The following is a 9,780-nucleotide window of genomic DNA, read 5'->3' as shown; positions in this document are numbered from 1 at the left end:
AACGATGCGATCAAGCTAATGACTATCTTTTCATGAAAGTACATTCAAAAGAAGCTCAAGTTTTGATTTCCATGCAAAAATAATTATCTGAAGGAGCGCCAGCTAAGAAAAAGTTCAATTTCTCTTTTTCATATCTAATGCTCTATTCAGTTATATTTCTGATTCAGATATATTGCACAATTGAAGCCAAGCAAAATAGTAAAATTTTGAGATTAATCATTTTGTTGTCGAAATCCTTTTTCTTCAAAAGTGAAGTATATAATAATTTTTCTGAACTCTTGTTTTTCAAAGATGCTAACTTTTGAACGCATGGTATTAATATCAAAATATCAAAAAAAATCTACCCTTTGGGCTAAAACCACTCAAAAAAATATCAAAAAATCTGCTATGAACATATATTTCATATTGTCAGTTCAAAACAAGTTTCGTATGTGGCTCTGAAACCCAAAAGTTAAGGCCGACCGATTATAAAACTAAATAAGGTGTTCATCAAATAACATAAATGACGCTTACAAGTATTTACGCACCCAAGGAAAGAAAATATAATTATTCTACGCAATACGTTGTGAATTTTACTGGCAAATAAGGATTTTGAGGAATACGGAACGGATATTTAAAAATATAGTCAAGTTAATTATAGATGTTCCTGAGAAATTAAATAATGATTATTGTGGCAGTAGAAAGGCTAGGTCACGCCGCTAGGTGGATTAATTCGGGTTTTTGTTTTGCTTCTGCTTGTCAAGTTTAGCTCAAAATGGCGTCCAAACAAGAAACATTTTGCGAGCGCTTTGTACGCTCTTACGAATTGCACAAAGATCTCGGCAAAAAGTACACGGTATTTTAAAAGTGAAAATGTTGCTGCTTCGATTATGTACCTTATCGTATAATCCCCAACTCACTAGCAAGGTTGTGGAAGACCCGCCAAAATTATGGACGCAGAAGGACTTTGTTCTCTTTCTGGTGCCTTCAGTAACAAAGATTCTGCGAGCCAACGGGATGCCGCAAAAAAGTTCTCACCAATACATCTGCAAAACATTGACAAGAGTCGATATAAAATGCTTCAAAAAAGGCAAGAGTCAAGAGTTAGACGCTGAATTCCCAATGCCGCTGGTTGATAAAAAAATATCCAGGAAAATGCGTTGTTTTGGAGGAGGAAAGTTACTTCCCTCTTTCGAAGACGCATTATCCCGGAAATGATCGGTACTATTCCATGGATACCATGGACCATTCAACCGTTCATGTGTACCAGAACGAATATTTGAGAAAATTTTGATCCCGTTTCTACAAAAACACCATACAGATGGACAATACGTGTTTGGCTGGATCAAGCATCATCGCATTACGCCAAAAAAACAAAAGTGTTCCTGAATACCCATTCGAGCCCATTTGTTCCCAATATCCGCAACCCCAGAAATCTGCCTCAGTGTCGCCCAATGGAAGATTTCTTCGGGATTTTGAGTTAGGCCATTACAAATATTTTATAAAGTTTTTGTCCTTCCGATGTTCGGCCACTGAAGGGGGGGCCGAAAAAAAAACAAAGTGAATTATTTAATCGAGCAAAAAAAACGTGGGTTTTAAGCATTTTTATTTAAAGTTTAAACGTGAAAACCGAGTCTATTCTTGCATATAATGTATACGTTATTATTTTCTATGCAAAAATTTACGAGAAAAAGACAAAACCGAAGGAAATTGTTTTTGGGTGATTTTCGGAAATTCCATTGTTCGAATTTCCATTTCTGTTTCGTGCTAGAAGCATTAACTCAACTCGTACACTCATTTTGCAAGTTTTTCAGACTGTTGAGCCCACAGACAAAATGTTCACTAATTTTTTCAACAATGGCCAATGTATCTTTAATTTCAGTAAATCAGATCTTCATCAGTTATCGTTGACTTTTTTGACAGCTTGAGAAATAAATTTCAAAATTTTAGTTGCCACCCGTTAAGATGCAGGGGACGTTAGCTAATTGATATCTTAACTGGTTTTCCACAAGTTAGTTGTAAGACAATTATACTTCAGATCAATCTATCACAATGAATGATGCTATTTACAATTTCGTAGAAATTTACGAACTCGAATCCGCATTGTAAATGATAAACTAAAATAGTTTTTTATTCTTTTGGTTTAGCCGTAGTTGTAGGCAAGTTACTTAAATAAGCTAATTTCGTCAACTGCATATCAGCGCAAGCCAGTTACTTGAAATGGACTAGTGCTACAAGTTATACAAAAAACCCGAATTAATCCACCTAGCGGCGTGACCTAGCCTTTCTACTGCCACAATAATCATTATTTAATTTCTCAGAAACATCTGAACAGAACAGAAAAATAATGTTAACACAAAAGATAATTTTTGCAGACTTGAATGAATATATAAAGAAAATAAGAAATTAACCCTCTAACGGGTCTACAGACGGCCTTAACTTTCGGGCTTCAGAGCCACATACGAAACTTGTTTTGAATTGATAAAAAAGAAGAAAAACAAAAAGTTATTTATATCCTTTAATTCTACTACTGTGTTTTATTGATAAATAAGTATTTCGGTCTCGACGTGTGACCTTCATCAGTATCTAACTAACTTAGACTGTTTTTGTTTTGAATTGACAATATGAAATATGTGCTCATAGCAGATGTTTTGATATTTTGATATTAATACCATGCGCTCAAAAGTTAGCATCTTTGAAAAACAAGAATTCAGAAAAAATATTATTATACTTCACTTTTGAAAAAATAGGATATGTACAACAAAATGATTAATCTGAAAATTTTACTATTAGTTCAATTTTGCAACATATCTGAATTAGAAAAAATAACTGATTAGAGCATTAGATATGAAAAAGAGAAATTTCTTAGCTGGTGCTCCTTCAGATAATTATTTTTGCATAAAAATCAAAACTTGAGCCTCTTTTGAATGTACTTTCATGAAAAGATAGTCATTAGCCTGATCGCATCGTTTTTACAATGTTAGAGGGTTAGGAAAACAAGAAGAAGTCGAAAAATAGTGCAAAAGCTGCGCCATAAACATGCTTGAGAATATATGATCGACATGATTTCCAGCGCTTGTCATTTTGGATTTATTTATTAAAACATGATACATGACATAAGACATCTGTCCTTTAAAATGTCACTAACGAAAACAAATCTTACAAAATTACTACCGTGCACCGTTTACTTCCTATTTTTCAAATAAGATTTCTAAGCTCTAATGTCTAATGATTGAAAAGAGCATCTATTGATGCGCAAAATTTGTTTGAAATTTGTATAAATTTATTTGGAAAAATCAATCAACCAACAATTTGGAACTAATAGTCAGACCGCGGCAGAGAGAATGTGTTCGGAATAATCGCGGAGTAAAAAGCTTCAAAAGTAAAGTGCCACCGTTGTTTATCCGGCTGAAAACCGCCAAATTATAATCCGTGAAGTTCACTTTAGTTCTGTGCACGTTATCCAGTCAGTGCGCATCGGATTAGTTTTCGATTTTTGCGATCGAAAATTCAGCAAAATCGCTTTTGGTTTTTGCGGCCTTTGTTGTGCCTTGCTTTCAATTTGATTTTTGTTGCTGCCCGTGCTCGCCGGTACGTATACCATAGCAGCCTGTTTTTTGCCATCCACTTCGCACACAAGAAATGGCACATGCAATGCGTACCCCGCCTTCTGGTGTAAGCAAAACCACCCCGCAAGCGATAAAGCGATCCCGCACCGATTACCCGTCTAATGAGCAGCCTGTTAGAGACGAGAACGAGAACGAAAATCAAATTACGTTGCGTAGTATGTTGAGCGTGATGATGGCACAGTTCACACAGACCAAACAGCTGATCGATACAGTGCGCGGTGAGCTATGCAGTATTAATGACAAGATTGACGACGTGAAAGCGGAGCTGCAAGACGAAATCAAATCGCTGAAGCATGAGTGTACGGCCAAATACCAACACACGGATGCTGCTTTGTGCACACTTAGCGAGAGGGTTAACAGTGTAGCCCAAAAAATTGGTACATTGGAAAATCGGAATGAGCTGATAGTTAGTGGTATCCTGTTTCAAAGAGGTGAAAATTTGAACGAAACGTTAAAAGCAATCTGCAGACATCTGGCGGTAAATCAGTCTGTTATCCCTAACACTGAAATACGACGCATGGGAACCAGAAATCAGCAGGAAGGAAACGGCCTTGTTGTCATCGAATTCGCACTGAAAACAATCCGTGACGAGTTTTACCGTGCTTATCTGCGTAAGCGGGATCTCACGCTAAGACATGTTGGACTGGACTCGGATCACCGCGTGTATATCAACGAAAGCTTGACTCCTGAGTCGCGCAAGGTGAAATCGGTGGCTCTACGGCTGAAGAAGATCGGCAAGCTGAAAATGGTGTTCACCAAGGGAGGAGTCGTTTTCGTAAAGCGAACGTTTGATGGCCCCCCCATTGCGATTTGGTCAGAGGAAGAGCTGGATATATTGTAACTATGTTTTACCGATAACTTTTGAAGTTTTTTATGTTTAATATTGACTAATTGAGTGAATACTGTTTAAATGTGATATAAGCTAAAATGTCTATTGTAGTAGTTTTGCAGCCCCCTAAAAACTGTTTCCCGTTTTTCACATGATGCCACCGATACAAACTCACACCTCTACGAACATTCCCGGTGCGGTATTGAACGCCGCGCTCCTTCATGGCAAGTTGAACGTATGTCATGGGAACGCCCAGAGTTTATGTGCCAGAAAGTATGCAAAGTTGGACGAAGTCAAGGATCTCCTACGTGATTCCAAGGTCTCGGTTGCCTGTTTTTCTGAATCCTGGCTTTCGGCGAGAAATAGCGATCGTAGCATCGCCATCCCTGGATTTAACGTTGTTCGAAACGACCGCGTTTATCGTCGTGGTGGTGGGATTGTAATTTATTACAAGCAACACCTACCTTGCACCACGGTTTTCAGTACCCATTTGTCGGTCTCGTCAGAAGACAAAACTGAGTGCCTGGCGGTTGAATTTCGACTAGGTAACGAAAAGATCCTCGTCGTAGTCGTGTATAATCCCCCGGAGAACGATTGTTCTGGTTTCCTTGGCGAAAAATTAGCCGATTTTGCTGCGCGTTACGAAAACATTTTGCTTATTGGGGACTTTAACATCGATTTGTCCCAGCCAAGTCGGAGACAGGCGCAATTCCTATCAACGCTAGAGAGCTTTGCAATGTCTTCTATCGGTGAAGAGCCAACGTTTTTTCATAGAGATGGTTGCTCGCAGCTGGATTTGTTTGTTACAAGTTGTAGTGATAGAGTTTTGCGTTTTAACCAAGTAGGTTTCCCTGGGCTATCGCAGCATGACCTCATCTTTGGTTCTCTGGAGTTTGACGCAAGACCAGTTCGAAGGATCGACACGTATCGTGACTACGTCAATTTCAACGCACAAATACTGCAGAACGCTATTCTTTCCGTCCCTTGGAATGTTTTCTATGCGATCCACGATACAAACGAGCTCGTTAGTTTCTTCAATTCTCGTGTAAAACAGATTCATGATGATTGTATTCCGCTGCGCATGTGCAAGACCCGCAAGTCATACAATTTGTGGTACAACAGTGACATTCGGAAGGCCATGTTGGAACGTGATTTGGCGTACGCAGACTGGATCAGGGCACCGAGAATAACCAAGGATGAAGCGCGTCGACGATATACTGTTCTGAGAAACCGAGCAAATACGATGGTAGCGATGGCAAAAACGCGCCATTTAAATCAACTGTTAGACGACCGGATCCCGTCTGATGTTCTCTGGAAACGGCTTAAAAGTGTTGGAGTGGGCAAAAATAAATCGGCAGCTGTATGCGAGTACCATCCCGATGAAGTGAATCGTACGTTCTTGTCGAGCTACATTCAAAACGACGAAAACAGGGAACGAAGAAGACCGATGCCAGACGTGCCCTACAGCTTTTCCTTCCGTCCAGTGCAGTCCTGGGAAGTGGTGAACGCAGTATGCAATATTACATCGAATGCAACCGGTCTGGATGGTTTGCCAATCAAATTCGTAAAAATAATTCTGCCTTTGGTAGTCCAGCATATTACGTACATGTTCAACCGCATCATCGAAACATCCTACTTTCCCACATGCTGGAAACACGCCAAGATATTGCCACTACGAAAAAAGCCGCATTTAAGTGCTCTGTCTAACCTAAGACCTATCAGTATTCTATGTGCCCTGTCAAAGGTGTTTGAAAAACTTCTGGAGCAACAAATGTCTACGTTTATCAGGGAGAACAACTTGCTATCTGAGTATCAGGCTGGTTTTCGTAAAGGGCAAAGCATTCAAACGGCAGCGGTTCGCGTTTTCGATGATATAGCAAAAACGATTGACAGGAAAGGTTCAGCCATATTGCTACTACTGGATTTTTCTAAAGCCTTCGACACCATCCATCGTCTTAAACTTTGTTCGAAGCTGGAAACTCAGTTTAACTTTGCCGTTTCTGCTGTAAACCTAGTAGAGTCGTATCTGAAGGAACGAGCCCAAACCGTGTTCTGTGGAGATCAGCAATCCGAAGTGGGGTTTTCAACATCTGGAGTTCCCCAAGGCTCAGTACTCGGACCTCTGCTTTTTTGTTGTTATGTCAACGATTTACCCTCCGTATTAAGATGTTGCTCAATACAGATGTATGCGGATGACGTTCAGCTGTATATCCGCCGCCTTGGTCCCTGTTCTCATGAATTGATTAGGATGGTGAACGAAGATCTAGCGAGAATAATGGAATGGTCTCAACGTAACCAGTTGTTCGTCAACCAATCGAAGAGTACAGCAATGTTTCTGAAGAGTCGCCGTAGAAACACAGATCAGACCAACTTTTTGCCTTCTGTCACTATGGACGGGCAAACTATTAAGTGGACAGAGTGTGCGAAGAATCTTGGATTCATTTTCCAGACGGATCTAAAATGGGACAGGCTAGTAAATCAGCAATGCGGGAAAATCTACGCAAGCCTTCGAACGCTCTACGGTTCTGCTTCTGCTGCTCCAACCAGCACACGCCTGAAATTGTTCAAAGCGTTGATTTTACCCCACTTCACATTTGGCGAACTACTGCACGTTAAACCAAGTGCGGGCTCCATAGACAGGCTAAAAGTCGCGCTGAACTCATGTGTACGTTTTGTTTACGGGTTGAACCGCTTCGCGCATGTAACTCAACTGCAGGAAAACCTGATCGGATGCCCACTTGAGAATTTCTACGCGCACCGCTCATGTGTGTTCCTACGCAAGCTGATCAGAACGCAATCTCCGCCAGTACTCTTTGAGAAATTGTTGCCATCCCAAGGGCGTCGGCTACAGAACCTGATAGTTCCTCCCAACAACTCGACTAGCTACTCAAGCTCACTGTTCGTTAGAGGTGTGATAAACTATAACGCAATACCCCCGATTGTTAAACGATCCACTTCTGAAACAGTTTTTAAGAGGGGCTGCCTCGATTATTGGAATCGCAATTAATGTTAGTAGTTAAGTTTTTTTGTTAGAGTTAAGTTTTTGATGTACAATACTAAGACATCCGCAGGTAGCAAATTTGAAAAAGGTTTACCTTTACGCTACTGGGTAATAAATAAATACTAAATACAAAAAATACAAATACAACTCACTAGTATTTTTAATCCTATACACCACTTTACCGACATGCTTAAATTAACTGCTTTTTTTCGCTTTTTGCTTTTCTTGTACAATTGTGAGTAACAGCAAGTGAAGAAAATGACAATTAAAATCTGAAATCAAAGAAAGAAAAAACTTTTCGATTGAATCCCACTATTTAATATTTATTTGCAACAGATACGTATTTCGCCTACGACGTGCAGGCTTCATCAGTGTCTTATTTCAAAGCGTATACGTATCTGTCGCGATTGAATATTAAATAGTGGAATTTAGTCGGTAAAAGTTTTTTCTTTTCTTTAATTTCAGAGTTCGTATTCCACTAAGAGGCATCAAAAACTTCAGCCAATTGAAATGTTTCTCACTTTTCTTGAATTTCAATGCAAATTAGAAAATTGCAAATTGTCATCACATACACACGTACATACATACATACATACATACATACATACATACATACATACATACATACATACATACATACATACATACATACATACATACATACATACATGCATACATACATACATACATATATACATACATACATGCATACAATCAACATTTGATTGATATGTTTTGATTTCACACGTTTTAACGGTTTAATATACGGTGCTCAAGTGTTAAAGTTTGAATAACTTTTGAATGAACCGTCCGATTTTAAATAACTCGGTTTCGTTTGATAGATCTCAGCAGTAGTTTTCAAATAATAATAAAATGTGTGATGTTTTTCATTGAATTAATGTTTATATGTTTCAAAAATATGTTTTAAATACTATTTTTTCACATTTCTTTATGTAACTTTCAAACTACAAGGCCAATCGTCTTGAGATTTGGAAGTTAAGGGTTTGCAAGACTCCTCTTTCATATGCAATCAATTTTGTTCAAATCGGTTAAGGGACCTGTGAGATAATGAAGTCCCATATTTTTCGTATTTTTATACATAACTTTTGAACTAAAAGTCCGATCAAAATGAAATTCAATAGCAACCTATGGGACACCTAGACCTTTCATTTGACACTAAGAACATTAAAATCGGTCTAGCCATCTCCGAGAAAAGTGAGTGAGATTGAAAGCGTTACATACCCACACACACACATACACACGCACACACACACACACACATACATACACACACACAGAAAATGCTCAGTTTTCGAAACTGAGTCGAATGGTATATGACATTCGGCCCGCAGGACCTTCTTTCCATTTCCGGTTTTCCAAGTGATTTCTATACCTTTATACTATATATTTATATAGTAGAAAGGCAAAAATTCGCCAATCATTAGAAGATGTGTAAATTGATTTTACTGTTAGTGGAACTATAAACTCTAAGAAATTGATAAAAATGATTTACAGAGTACAGATACTTAGGATACTTAAATTTAACTTCATTTAACAAATGTATATTAATGTTTTAGGGCATTTATTACAATACAATAAATTGTAAATTTGCGTAACAAACTGCTGAGCATTTTCAAATTGACAAGCATTGTCGAATTGTACCCGCATTCGTAGTCCTACGTGAACCCCTCGTTTATTTCCCTAGTCACAGACCTCCATACTATTTTGCTGTTTAAGGCCAAAGCCGTGAAAAAGGTTTTCTCATTCAAAGTTTTATAGCAACAACCTGCTTAACGTAGCGCTGTGTCAGTCATACACTCATGTTTATAACACATCCTTTCTAATGTTTCAAATTATTTAAACAAAATCTCATCCAAATCATAAACTTCCAAAGTTACTCAACGTCATTATGGTTTCAGCCGTGCAACTTCAAACGTCACAATTCACTTCAAATCACGGTGCGGTCCGCACCTAGGGGGTGCATGACGCTACACCTGTTGCAATGCATATTTATAGAAACCATATGGATAATAGTTACATACAATTTTAGTAATCATGCTGAGTAAACACTTTACCGGAAGCCTTACGCAGCGACCTGCTGTTATAATCGATTCGTTAGTCAAGTCACAGCGACCCGAACGGATCGAGTAGGGTAACGAAGAACGCTACCGACTGGGATGCTCCGTTTGGTGTCTGTATTTGAACGCTTGAAAGCTTCCATAAACGCGTCACCTGCATCACACTGACGAATAAATCAAACACTTAAACACAGCGTACAACACTGACCGTCTATCAAGTTGCGATATCTTGTGCCATTTTGTATACCGACTTAGCTGGCAAGA

This window comes from Sabethes cyaneus, chromosome 2 (genome assembly GCF_943734655.1).
Source record: "Sabethes cyaneus chromosome 2, idSabCyanKW18_F2, whole genome shotgun sequence".
NCBI classification, from domain to species: domain Eukaryota; kingdom Metazoa; phylum Arthropoda; class Insecta; order Diptera; family Culicidae; genus Sabethes; species Sabethes cyaneus.
The sequence above is the reverse complement of the archived record's forward strand: the minus strand, read 5'-3'. Positions refer to the sequence as shown.